General features: G+C 37.5%; 1 pseudogene; it reads left to right on the top strand.

Moving 5' to 3' along the window:
* LOC132124805 (solute carrier family 23 member 1-like) overlaps positions 1 to 8,271 on the top strand; it is a 42,389-nt pseudogene extending 34,118 nt beyond the window's left edge.
* The last annotated feature ends 5,645 nt before the right edge of the window (positions 8,272 to 13,916 follow it).

Raw genomic sequence — 13,916 nt, 5'->3', positions numbered from 1 at the left:
AGAAAAAGACATCATCATGGTTGAAACACCTCTTTCTGTGACCCTACCTGCTGGAGTGCTCATTCAGCCGGTGGTGCTAACATCATCTGAGCTAAATGTCAACAATTTCGAAGTACTGCTGAGAAATGAGACATTGAGAGAAGTCACTATGTTGCCTTGAACTGTTCTTGCTCATGTGTATCCCACTGACACAGTTATGATGGCCCAGAGACCTAAATCTACCTCCAAGGTCCTTGATGAGACGTTGTTTGATTTTGGTGAATCTCAGATTCCAGAGGTCTGGAGAAAAAGACTGCGTCAGAAACTGTCCAAAAGAGGTAATGCATTCTCTTTTGATGAGTGGGATGTGGGTCTCGCCAAGGGTGTGGAGCACCACATAAGACTCAGAGATCCCAGACCATTTAGAGAAAGATCCAGACGCATAGCCCAAGCGGATATAGATGACATACACCGCCAGCTAAAACACCTGCTGGCAGCAGGCATCATCAAAGAATCCAGAAGTCCATATGCGTCGCCAATAGTAATTGTCCGAAAGAAGAACGGAAGTGTTCGCATGTGCATTGATTATCGCACGTTGAACAACAGAACAATCCCTGACCAGTACACCACTCCGCGGATAGACGATGCCTTGGATTGCCTGTCCGGCAGTCGTTGGTTTTCTGTGCTAGACCTTTGGAGTGGGTACTACCAGATACCTATGTCTGAAGAAGACAGGGAAAAAACAGCTTTCATATGTCCCCTAGGGTTCTATGAATTTCAACGGATGCCCCAAGGCATAACTGGAGCCCCGGCAACCTTTCAACGGTTGATGGAGAGAGCTGTGGGTGATATGCATCTGCTCCAGGTGATTGTCTATTTAGATAACATCATTGTATTCGGATGAACCTTAGAGGAGCATGAAGATCGACTACTGAAAGTGCTTGACAGACTTGAAGAGTGCGGTCTGAAGATATCATTTGACAAGTGCCAGTTTTGTCAGCCACAAGTAAGGTATGTTGGGCACATAGTTTCTGCACAAGGAATAGCCACCGATCCTGAGAAAGTGAGTGCTGTCAAGAACTGGAAGTTGCCTACAGATCTGAGATCTTTAAGATCGTTTCTCGGATTCTGCGGATATTACCGAAGGTTTGTTAAGAACTACTCAGCCATAGTTCGACCACTCACTGAGCTCACAAAGGGCTACCCTCCTAAAAACAGGCGCAAGGATGCTCAAGAGAAGAAGCATTATTTCAAAGAGGGAGAGCCTTTTGGGGAGCGCTGGGACGAAGAGTGCACCAAGGCATTTCATAATATCATTCACTGCCTCACTCATGCCCCAGTGCTAGCATTTGCTGACCCATCAAAACCATATGTACTCCATGTAGATGCAAGTCTGAATGGTTTAGGCGCCGTTCTCAATCAAGAATGTCCTGATGGTCTGAGGCCTGTTGCTTTTGCAAGCCGCAAACTCAGTGTCCCTGAGCAGCGATATCCCATTCATCAATTGGAATTCTCGCATTGAAATGGGCGATTGTGGACAAGTTTCATGATCATCTTTATGGGGCTATGTTCACAGTGAGAACAGATAATAACCCACTCACATACGTCCTAACAACGGCCAAGCTCAATGCAACTGGACATAGGTGGTTGTCAGCTCTTGCCACCTACAATTTCAATACCAACGAAGTCCAATACAGACCAGGTCGACACAATATTGATGCTGATCTGCTCTCCTGTCAGTTACAATCCACTGAAGTGTCACCTGACTGGGATGAGATATCTTCCCCTGGGGTTAAAGCAATCTGCCAAATAACCACTCCATACCTGAAAACTGAGTCAAGCAGACTTAAAGATCAATTAGGAGCCAATTCCAAGAGTGTTCCTGCCTGCCCAACACAATTGGAGATAAGCAACTTAGAACAATTGAGCCACCATGAGTTGAGAAGTGCTCAAGAACAAGATTCAGTCATAGGTGCAGTAAAGAAAGCAGTCAAGACTGGCCAGCTTCAGTCTATGGCCAAGAATCAAGATCCAAGCATAGTGCTCCTGCAAAGACAAAGTCCCAAGCTGATTGTGAAGAATCACCTTCTCTTCAGAGTGGTGAACAAACAGTCTGGAGACAAAAGACAACAGTTAGTCTTACCTGAGAAATACCGTCAGATGGTCCTGCGCTCCCTACACGATCACACTGGAAGTTACGTCAAGAACTGTGGTAGATGCATCGCAAGGAGGTCAATTGCACAACGAGCTGCTCCGTTGAGTCAAATCACAAGTACAGGTCCACTTGACCTAGTTTGTATAGACTTCTTGTCTATTGAGCCAGACTCCCGAGGGATCGCAAATGTGTTGGTTGTAACAGATCATTTCACCCGCTACGCCCAAGCTTTCCAGTGCAAAGATCAAAAAGCTATGACTGTAGCCAAGACCCTGTTTGAGAAATTCTTTGTGCATTATGGATTACCTTCATGAATCCATTCCGATCAGGGACAAGACTTCGAAAGTCGCCTTATCAAAGACCTTTGTGTGATGTTGGGCATTCGTAAGTCTCGAACCTCACCTTACCATCCGCAAGGTGATGCACAACCAGAAAGGTTCAACAGGACGCTACTGTCAATGCTAGGATCTTTGGATCCTGCCAAAAGGTCACAATGGAGTCAGAGCATTGATGTATGCTTTAACACTTCTGCTGACGGGAAGGATGCAGTTAAGTACCAGCAGTATGTGGAGAGCATGAAAAAAGAACTGCAGAATGCGTACAAGCTTGCATCCGACGCTTCACAAAAGAACCATAATAGAAACAAGAAAAACTTTGACAGAAGAGTGAGACATCATACTCTTGAGCAAGGAGACAGAGTGTTGATAAAGAATCTGGGATTTACAGGTAAACACAAGTTACAGGATAAGTGGAATTCATTGCCATACATTGTCGTGAAGAAATTGCCAGACTTACCTGTTTACAGATTGAAACCTGAAAGAGGAATGGGAAGTATACGGACACTTCATAGAGACCACCTGTAACCCATAGGAGAGTCTGTGAGGTTGCCGAGCCCCAAAGAGAGTAAACAGACCACTCATCGCCCTGTGACCAGAACCCAAACAGATCAGAAGCGGGTAAGAAAGGAAAGAAGGAAGGAGGAACTCAGAGAAATGAATGCTAAAGATGGATTTGAAGAGTCCTCATCTGATGAGGAATATGATGTGTCATATTTCCCTCTGAGAGATGATGTGAGCGAACTGTTCAGATCGATACCTTCCGTTGTTCCTGAGAGAGAAATCTTACCTGAGAGTACCCCAGTGTCTGATAACTTGGAGCAAAGCCATGCTCAAGAAGTTGGAGAAGCTGGAGAAACCCTTGTGGATGATAAAGCAGGAAGTAGTCTACAACCACAACCAGACCCTGTGGATGCCTCAGAGTCAGAAGGGGGAGAACATCCTGTTGAGTGTGAAGGGGTTGAAGATGAAGTGCCTGTGGAAGAACTTACCTGTGAAACCCATCCTAAAAGACAGGTAAAACCTGTGACACGCTTTACGTATGATGAGCCTGGGAAGCCAGTTTATAAGCCCCTTACTGTGGTTCCCATAAGTCAAGAGCCTGAAAAGAGGAAGTGCAAAACACTTTGGTGTCATCCCATGGCCCAATGTTTTAGATGCTCTCTTGCTAATCCTTGCCCTGAAAGAAGAGGATTTATTAATGTCTAAATGAGGACATGCTAGCCTTCAGAAGGGGGAGAGTGTAGCCCAGTGCTAAAAAGCATTTAAGTTATCTAAGTGCTAAATAATTTAGATTAATTAAGGTTCATAATTATACGTTAGAACTAAAGAAATTATCTTAAAGATATACAAAAATTAGAATTTAGAAGTAAGCTCAAGAAACAAATTTATTGTAGTTCATCTCCATTCTATTCATTTTGGGTAAGTGAAAGGGATTATGGGAGTTGTAGTTTGTTATACAATTGTTTGTTTTAAGTATGTGTTTAAATTTATTCTAAGGGTATTTGTTTAAAGAATTTCATTGGTAAAGTGAAATGTGTAATGTAACATGTAATATTTTGATGTTTGGTAGTTAAAAAAAAAAGAGAAAAACATTTTTATTATATGACTTTTGTATGCGTGGAATGACGTGAGGTGAAAGGTCGACAACTGGGAAAAAGGGAAGAGAGACTGTATAGCTGAGCAGAAGTTGCATCGAGAACTCGCTCCGTGTTTTAGTGTTTGAACTGTAAAATAGAACGTAACAAATGTTGTATATTTGCCAGTTGGACTTTGGTTATGTTTGTGCACACAATCGGACTGAATTGTGAACTTGGAAACCGAAGACTTTGTAGTTATTGACGTTTTGCCAAAGCTAACATTTCGCCGCCGAGAGGAAGCCTGTCGTGCGAGTGATTTCCAGTCCATGGACATCGCGTGTGAGAGACTGCCTGCCTGTGACGGTGCGGTAATTTGACGGACGAACTATCATTTGGGATTAAGGTATCTTTAATTGTTTTTTTTCTTGCTCCAAAGGGAGTGAAGGGGTCATTTTGTTTATTGGCCACGCCGAACACAAGGGACGGTCCAGGCCTGCAACGGTTAATTGTTATGTTTTAGCTCCTTTGCCGGCTAGGACTGGGGTGGGTGAATCACGTGTAGTGTGTGTGTGAGCGTGGGCCCGCGTGTATGTTTCATGTTGATGTGTTATGTACTGTATTTTAGCCTACTGTTGAATGTTAGCTAAAGTGAGGCTAATGTAGCCTACAAGTTTCTAAGCTCTTACTACATTTTGAGGATATTGAGGTACGTGTAACCTTTTGATTTCTTTTACATTTTGAAGATAATTCAAACTTGAGGTTTGAGGTGATTTAATTTTATTCAATAAGCTAAGTGAGTATTTGTTGAATACTTTTCTTCATTGATACATCTTGTATCTTAATTTATTTTTGTTTATTGTGAGAATTAATTTTTTCAATATTTTATTTATTCTATTTTTATTTAACATTTTAATAACTGAGTTCTGAGTATTTATTTAGTGTAAGATATCATTGGGTAATAGATTTAATATGTAAATGATATTTCATGTGAATATGGTTTAAGTCAGTTACACAAAATTAAGTACACAGGGTTGTGGTTTAAAAGTTTATAAGTTATTCAAAGCACATGTAAAGTTACACAAACAGACAGTTAAACAGGTCGTCAGCAAAAATTCTATATATTATATACATTTTACTGGGATTAAGAACCCAGGAACGCCCTTTAGTACCAGGAGATAGGCCTAGGGGGCGCTACAATAGTTTATAGTTATATGGAAATAAAAGTGGTTAACATTCATTCGATTAGCAAACTTGGGATTCAATTAAAAATAAAAGAGAGGTAAACAGCAAAGATTAGCTTTTCAAAATAAAAACAAAACAAAAATAAAATAAATGTAAAACTAAACTTGCTATCGGTGACAGTGCTGGCATGTTTTTCCCCCACAAGAATACCAACATGTTCACCTTCTCTGGTTTAAGAAGCGGTCTTTTACTTAACTTAAGCATGAAAACCATTAATATTCATGTCATATTTGCTGCGTGCACCTTCGCGCTCCTGCTGACATATCGAGTTTAAACCAGGGTCTACACTTGAAGCGCTGCACAGTTCAAACAAGTTTTCATTTGATGCTTCTCATATGGAACAGAAATGGCAGCTTTTATGAGTTGAACAATGCGGTGGTTGCGCAAGTGCAACTGCTCACAAAATTTAGTTGGTCGCAGTCAGGATACCCGCAATTAAAGGGATACTCCACCCCAAAATGAAAATTTTGTCATAAATGATAAATACCCCCATGTCGTTCCAAACACGTAAAAGCTACATTCGTCTTCAAAACACAATTTAAGATATTTTGGATGAAAACTGGGAGCCTTGAGAGCTTTTACAGGTTTGGAATGACATGGGGGTAAAATTTTCATTTTGGGGTGGAGTATCCCTTTAATAGTAAATATAACCAAAACAGGTTATTATTATTTTTATATGAATAATAAAAGAAATATAAGGAAAACTTGCCCACTCGATTTTGTAATATTCTTTAATTTTGTAGTTCGTATGAAAAGGTGCATTTCTATTAAAGGCACGTCCATGTGAAGATGGTGAGTCAGCGTCTGCATTCGGCAAACCTCATCTTTGCACCTGACACTGACTCAGAAAGCACTAGTTTATTAATAAATAACTAAAATGTCTTCTTTTCCCCCGACACAATAATAATCACTTTGCCGGTGCTTTGGGGCAATTACTTTATGCACAAGCTTGACCGCAGAATTGGCTCTAGCCTTATACACCTGTCTATATATTAAAGTATGGTTAATATATTATTACCGGTATATTAATTTAATATAATGTGTGACTAGTGAACTAGAAAAATCTTTAGTAGAGGGCAAGCCTACTCAGCACAAGGAAGCGCTCCATTTTTAAATAAAATGCTATAATGACATTTTTTTTTCACCCTAATTAGATTATGAAGAATGTTTTGTTGATCTTGTTTTCCCTTTAATAAATACCGTCTGCAAGATTTATTTCAATTACAATTTCAAATACAGTATATATTCGCTTGAGCAAAATCATTTTGAATTTCTTTATTTCATAGTCTATTGCTATTACATCTATTCATTGTATATATATATATATATATATATATATGTATATATATATATGTATATATATATATATATATATATATATATATATATATATATATATATATATATATATATATATATATATATATATATATATATATATATATATATATATATATATATGAATAATTCCAGTTTGAACTCTTTTAGATGCAAATGTTGCTTCATTGACTGAACAGGACAAGAAACAGTAGTTTGAGATATGCTATTTTGGAGGTCACTCTGTGCAAGTGGCACATCCCAAGATTATCTACATTGGTAAAAAGCATTGTCTGGACTCCTGAGGTTAGGGCGACTTATCTGCCAATCCTCTTTACAAGTCACCGTTTGACTCTGCTGTAATCTCCTCCTTTTACTTCACTGCGACCCTCTCACGTAAAAACCAATAGACCTCCTTTGACCTCCAGGCTAGTGCAACCTTTGGATGAACTTTGTCCTAATCTTGTCCCAAGTTTTCTGTTAGCACTGTTTAAAACGAGGGGGCTTTTCCATGCTTTATCAGGGGCTCTTTTAAGCAGTTAATTGACAGGCTTTCAGGAATATCTGTTTTAAGCTGACACATTGAACTCCTGACCAATGCTTGCTGTGTGGGTTTCCTCAGATTGATGTTAATTGGCCCTAGAACATTCACCCTCTTAAGACATAATCATAAGATATCTTATAACGAGTTTTTACGCCCACCCATTGCCTTCTATCTATATGCATGCGTTGGACATCTGTCACTGTACGCCCAGTTCTTTGTGATCTGAATGGTTTTGTATCTGTCAACAGGCATAAAAGAGCTGGATCAGCTCATAATGATTCTCTTCACCACCCACATGTTCATTGGTGGATTCTTTCAGTTTGTTTTAAACAACAAAATACCAGGTAAGTCATATAAATGCATGACTGTTGGGCATGTTAATCTGCAGGGTTAATCCGTCATGAAAAGTGCTCCACACAGATCTATGCTTTTTGTAAGAAAAATATCCATATATAAAACTTTATAAACCGTAATTTTTTGCTTCTGCTTACTTTCATACTCGAGAGAGTGGTGTTACTGACCCAGTTCGTTTGCTGGCTTTCATGGCTGCAGACATTTTTATTACAAAAGGCACCTTTAAAAAAAATAAAGGTTCCAACAGGTTTTTTTATTTTTTTATAGAAGCTATTTAGATTTCTTAGTTCTTAAAATAACAATTTTATCTTAATAACAATGGAAAAGTTCCTTGGATGGTTACCTATTAAACCATCAAAGCCAATAAAAAAACTTGCATTTTTTAAAGTGCATATTACTTGGCTGAAATTTTTTCAGTGAATCCATTTGGTGGTCGCAAGATTAAAATATCTGCTTTGTCTTCTAGTTATGTCAATATAGTGTTGGTATAGTTAATAAAAATCATGTTTTTTCTTTTTAGGAAAAGAAGAAATAGGAATATGGAGCTGGAGGAAGGTGGTTCATGAAGACCCTCAAATACACATCACCAGTAACTGCTGTCACAATCTGCCTTTCTGCACAAACTTTATTCAGAGGTTCAAACTGCTCCACTGCCTGCCGTTACTCCTGCAGTTAAGTCACAGGAACTTGGAACACACCTGTAGTGCCATAGCTTCCTGTGATGAGGCTTGGTTTTTGAAAGGCACATTCCAGGAAAGAGGTTAGCAACAAACAAGCCTAGCTCCTGGGTTAAACTGATCAGAACAGCCACAGAATTGCTGCAATTTTCATGGAAATCATTCAGCTTTATAAACTATATTATGTAACCTATTGTTTAAGTTACACCATAAAATTAATGTTACTTTTTCCATCGAAAAGAAAATAAGGTTTTTGATGAAAACAATTCTGAATTTTTCTAGTGTACTTCAAACGGTCCAAGATCCAAATTGGAGTTTCAGTGCAGCTTCAAAGGGCTCTACACCAGGGTTTCCGCGGGGTCTTAAAAAGTCTTAAATTGTACAAGAAAGTCTTAATTATGATTTCAAGAGGTCTTAAAATTGGGGAAGGAAAGGCCAGAATTGCGATATGGCTGAATGTGATGATAAAACTTAAAAAGTCTAACGTTATGATTTTATTGAATAAACATGAGCGCTGCGCATTCAAAGTCCAGTACTGCACTTCTTTGTGTTCTGCTGTTGTTACCGGGGAAACAGTTATATTTCTACTAAACGCTCCACCTGCTGGCAGAGAATGAATGAGCATTTTCAATACAGCTGTTGTTTTGTTCAGAGTTCAGAACAATGCGAAAATCGACCCATGTTTTTACCCTGCAAACACACAGAGCTTTAAATGTGAACTGGTGGATTGATAAGAAGACAATGCATTATAAACATCTAAACATAGGGGTGTGCAATACTGTATGTATGGTCTGCGATAATATTGTATTTGTAGTTTTAATGATGTGCGATTTGATATTATGACTATCGCAAAAAGCAAACACAAAACACTCCTACTAGAGTGCACACATACATTAGGTGATGAAGTCTAGTAGGGTAGACTAGTGTGTGTTCATGCGTTTCATTCACTGCATGCATTAATCAGTCTATTTAAATGCATTTAGTATGATCACATAATTTAAGATGAGGGAAAATTTATATTTATGTCATTTCATATGGTTAATATGCCATTTTTTTTTCTCCAAAAGCAAGCATGATTACAAATGTGACATTGATTTTATACAACAGTTAAATAAACAAGTAGTTAATATTAAGAGACTTACGTTTTAGACACCATATTTCTTGTTTTTGCTCTATTTCTCCGACAACAAAAAAATAATTTCAAATACAGCCACAGAGCTGTTTTGCATCTCTGAGCAACAGGACGCCGTTGGGGAAGTCATGGCCTAGTGGTTAGAGAGTTTGACTCCTAACCCTAGGGTTGTGGGTTCGAGCCTCGGGCTGGCAATACCATGACTGAGGTGCTCTTGAGCAAGGCACCGAACCCCAAACTGCGCTGCAGCATAAATGGCTGCCCACTGCTCCGGGTGTGTGTTCACAGTTTGTGTGTGTTCACTGCTCTGTGTGTGTGCACTTTGGATGGGATAAATGCAGGGCACGAATTCTGAGTATGGGTCACCATACTTGGCTTTCACTTTTGTCCCCGAATGAACCAACCGTTTAAATGATTTGGTTCAATCATAATGACTCACTTAACAGTGACTTATTGCCACCTACTTGCGGTTTAAATTTCACATTTAAGGTATTTTTTAATTTTTTTATAATTTCAAACATCTGTTTTCAGTATTTTATGATTAAAATATCAAAACATTATTTATGCTTTTGTAACTGCAGGTGAAGGCAGTCCATGTCTCTCTGAGCTGCATTAAACAGTGTGCAAATGCATGTAAATGACACTTCTAATGCAGCTTCTGTGTTTCCTCTGCATTGCAAAGATAAATTCTGTTGATGCTGATTTAATTTTCTTGGTAACAACCCAAATGCAAGAATCTGACTTAAAAGATGGTGCACACTTTTAGAAAAAAATTACTTAAAGGTAAAAATGCCCATAAAACTTGATGGAAATTATTAATTTCGATTACTGCTGTGAACTGACCACACAGAATATGAAGAATATCAAAAAATTCAGGAGTCAGCTGTTTACGGTAGTCCTTAAGATATCAGCAAAATATAATCTAATTATCGTTATCGAATATTTTTGAGATTTCTTTTTTTTTTTTTTAGCAATATCGCACAACCCTAATTTATGTTATTTAATTAATATATTCATTTATTAATAATAATTGTTTAAATTCATATATTAATTACTACTTTTGTCTTTAAAGGCTGAAATGGAAAGTTTATCATTTTATAAAACCATCTGAACTGTAAATTATGCTTTTTACAGTAATTGTAAGGTATTTTATGGTATTTTATATGGTGCTACAGCCATTGCCCTACTCCACTCATATGGTATTAATTTTATGTGTTCAGGTCTTAAAAAGTCTTAAAAGTCTTTGAGCTTAAAAATCCTGCAGAAACTCTGTACACGATCCCAGCCAAGAGATATGGGTCTTATCTAGTTGGATTTTTCTCATCTAGGTTTTTTACACTTACTCCTCAACTGGGATTGTGTAGAGCTCTTTAAAGCTACATTGAAACTGCAATTTGGACCTTCAACCCACTAGCCACCATTGAAGTCTACTATATGGAGAAAAATCGTGGAATGTTTTCCTCAAAAATTTTAATTTCTTTTTGAGTGAAGAAAGAAAGACATGAAAATCTTGGCTGATGTGGGGTTGAGGTAATAACCAGGATTTTTTTATTCTTGAAGTTAACTAATCCTTTAATTTATCGACAAATACAATTGAAAACCCTTTGGTTTCCATTTTGGCAAATCTTGGCAGCTTGTGTAATTTGAGTTCTTGAGCATATAATGATGATGCCTGTACATCACTTTTCAGTGACATACAGAGTCCCACGCTAAGATTTACATTTCAAAACGTTTATAATACTGATAATAAATCAAAATGAATCCTTTTGCGTGAGCAAAATCCAGTTGCGCTCATTATTTGTAGCAGGTAAAATAACATGTCACTTAGGGCACGCACACGTTTTATCCTGATTAATATTTACATGATTATAGCCATGTGAATCAATTTAGATGCATTTTATATTAGAGTTGTGATTTTGTGCACAATACTGAAGTAATATAAACAATTAAAAACATTTAAAAGTAGTTTTGTTTTAGTTTTGTTTTTTATGATTAATGTAATATATTTTTACATGTCTGTGCATATAAACAGATCTTTCACATTTCAGCAGGATTCATTTTATCCTACCTCTACAAAAATTATTAAATATAATTTAAAACCTTTCTAAAGAGAGGACTACGATGCTGTCCTCAAATGCAAATGTGTCTATTATTTTGCACACAGAACTGACAAAAACAGACTAAAGCAACATTTCCTTTCAATCTGAATTTATCGATCAAAGACAAGAAAGCCTAAAAAACATCAATGTGTGTTCATCGTCCATGAAACAGAGGATGTATTTTTACATTGGTACCCAAATAAATGACTTGTCTTCCAGTTAATTTTATTTCATTTGTTATTTGTTAAAATGTAATTTTTTTTGTAACATTCATTTGTTCAAGTTTTATTGCATTTTTATTTATGTTTTTATTTGGCAAACTAATATTTCTCCTTTTGAAAAATGCCTAAATTCAAATGCCTAAGTCCAATTAATATTGTTTTAGTTTTTGATATTATCATCTTTTGTGGTTTACACAGGTTTAGAATGACAGGTGTGTGAATTAATAATGACAGAATTGACATTTTTGGGGATGAACTGTCATTTTAAGACACACAAGAATGAAGAAAAGTCTAGAAATGAGAACTAGTGAGTAATAAACTGCGACCTCAAAGCATTTTAGATAAGTGAATGGATGCTGGTCACTAGGTCATCTGGACTCCTCGGACTATTTAGCTCACTGAGCCATCTTTATACTTTGATATAGGGTAGTTGTGTATCAGTAAACAGAAAGACAGTGTTTGCCATGTCATTTCAGTTGTGCCAAATGAAATCTTGCCACTGCCAGTTTTCATTCCATTTTCAAAGGAATTTATGCAACAACATTTGTTTAAAATGCCTATGGGAATCCATGCGGAGCTGTCTGAGGCCATGCTTGACTAAACAACTGAAACAACCAACAATTAAATTTTCAAAGTCACCCTCAGTTAATCACAAATATCTTATTTGCCATCTCTTAAATTGGATGTAATGAGTTTAGTTTTATGTACGTTTGAGGGTTCTTGTTTTCTTTTTTGTATAGCACAAGTTAGTGTCATTTATAAGGCAAAAAAAAAAAAACGTTGTCGTCTCTGAAACAACCATACCTAAAAGGCAGACGACATCCGGAGCCAATGTCTAATCAACATGTGTGTGCATGAATACAAATTTTGTTAGTCAAATATTTAAATATTGCGTGCCATTCAGCTTCCTGTTTCACTCACGTAAACACATTCTGCTGAAATTCTTATGAATAGCCTCCAGTCAAAAAATAAATATTTAATACATAAACCTAATAAAAACAGTTTATATGGGACTTGGCTAAAACTGACTTCTGCTCTTTCAGCTCGCTCACTCACTCATTCATGTGGTCTCTCAGCTGATATCAGTTGGCCCGACTGTGGACGTCATCGGTTTACTGACTTGATCAAGATATGGGTCTTCTTGGAATAGATGTAGAGAAAATGTTCAAATGAAAATCATATTAGCAATGGAATGCTTTCTCTTCATGAATCCAGCCGTTTTGTAGAGAATCCACCCTGTCACCCCGCCCACTTACAAAGAAATGAAGGGTCTGTCATTTTATGGTAGGTTTATTTTAATGGATAGAGACAGAATATCAAACACAATTTCCAGTTGCTGTTTCTTTTAAATTGTTTGTAAAATTTTGCAAGTTCTGGGTGAAATTAGTTTCGTTTTGTTTGTTTTTCTGATCAGTTTAATATATTTTTAATAGTTTAACAATCCATCAACCACACTGACTTTATCCAACCTTTATCCAACCATTTTTTCGAAGTTTTAACATTTGATTAGTTAATCTACATCTGTAGTTCATGACACCTCTATTTGGAATGCAACAAGACTAAAGTGTGGAAAGCAGTATGACTAACCAGGTTACAACTGTTGTGTTCACACTTAAAGGGAAGCCAGTGCGGTAATATAACTCTCAGAAGTACTGGCATAAATCTAACAGCATTACGACTCATCTTCATAATCTGAGTTGGGTTGCTAGGATTGGATTACATTAACAAATGTATAGGCTGAATAAGCAACAAATCGCCTGCTAGGCCTTGAACATTGTGCATTAGTGAAAGTCTTTCCCGCACCTGCCAAAAGGTCTACAGGTCCAATAGAGGACTGGCACCCTTTCTTTGAATGTTTCACTTGAATTACTTGTTTAGGGATGGTGCAGCCAAAAATCACAGTTGTCATTTATTACTCACTCTCATTCCAAACCTGTATGACTTTTTAAGTTCTCTCAAACATGAAAGGAGAAATTTTCCCCAGGCAAATAACAAACAGCTACATTGATGCGAATCTTGCCTTGTGCCTGTTCCAATAAGTCCCTTGATCCAGCTTTAGCCAAAGGTACATCATATTGAATTATCACCAGAGGACCAAACGGCCACCAGCTGGTGCTTGTGTCCTGAAATGGGGCAGTATTATTGGCACTCGTTCAGCCAGTGAGGTGACACCACAGTTGCCCCATTCCAGTAGCTTTACAAGACTCCTAGTGCAGTGATTTTCAGCAGGGCTATGTAAGCAGCTTCCAGGGTGTACATGGAAAGATATTATGACTTTATT

The sequence above is a fragment of the Carassius carassius genome, chromosome 43, assembly GCF_963082965.1.
Source record: "Carassius carassius chromosome 43, fCarCar2.1, whole genome shotgun sequence".
In the NCBI taxonomy this organism is placed as follows: domain Eukaryota; kingdom Metazoa; phylum Chordata; class Actinopteri; order Cypriniformes; family Cyprinidae; genus Carassius; species Carassius carassius.
The sequence above is the reverse complement of the archived record's forward strand: the minus strand, read 5'-3'. Positions and strand labels throughout refer to the sequence as shown.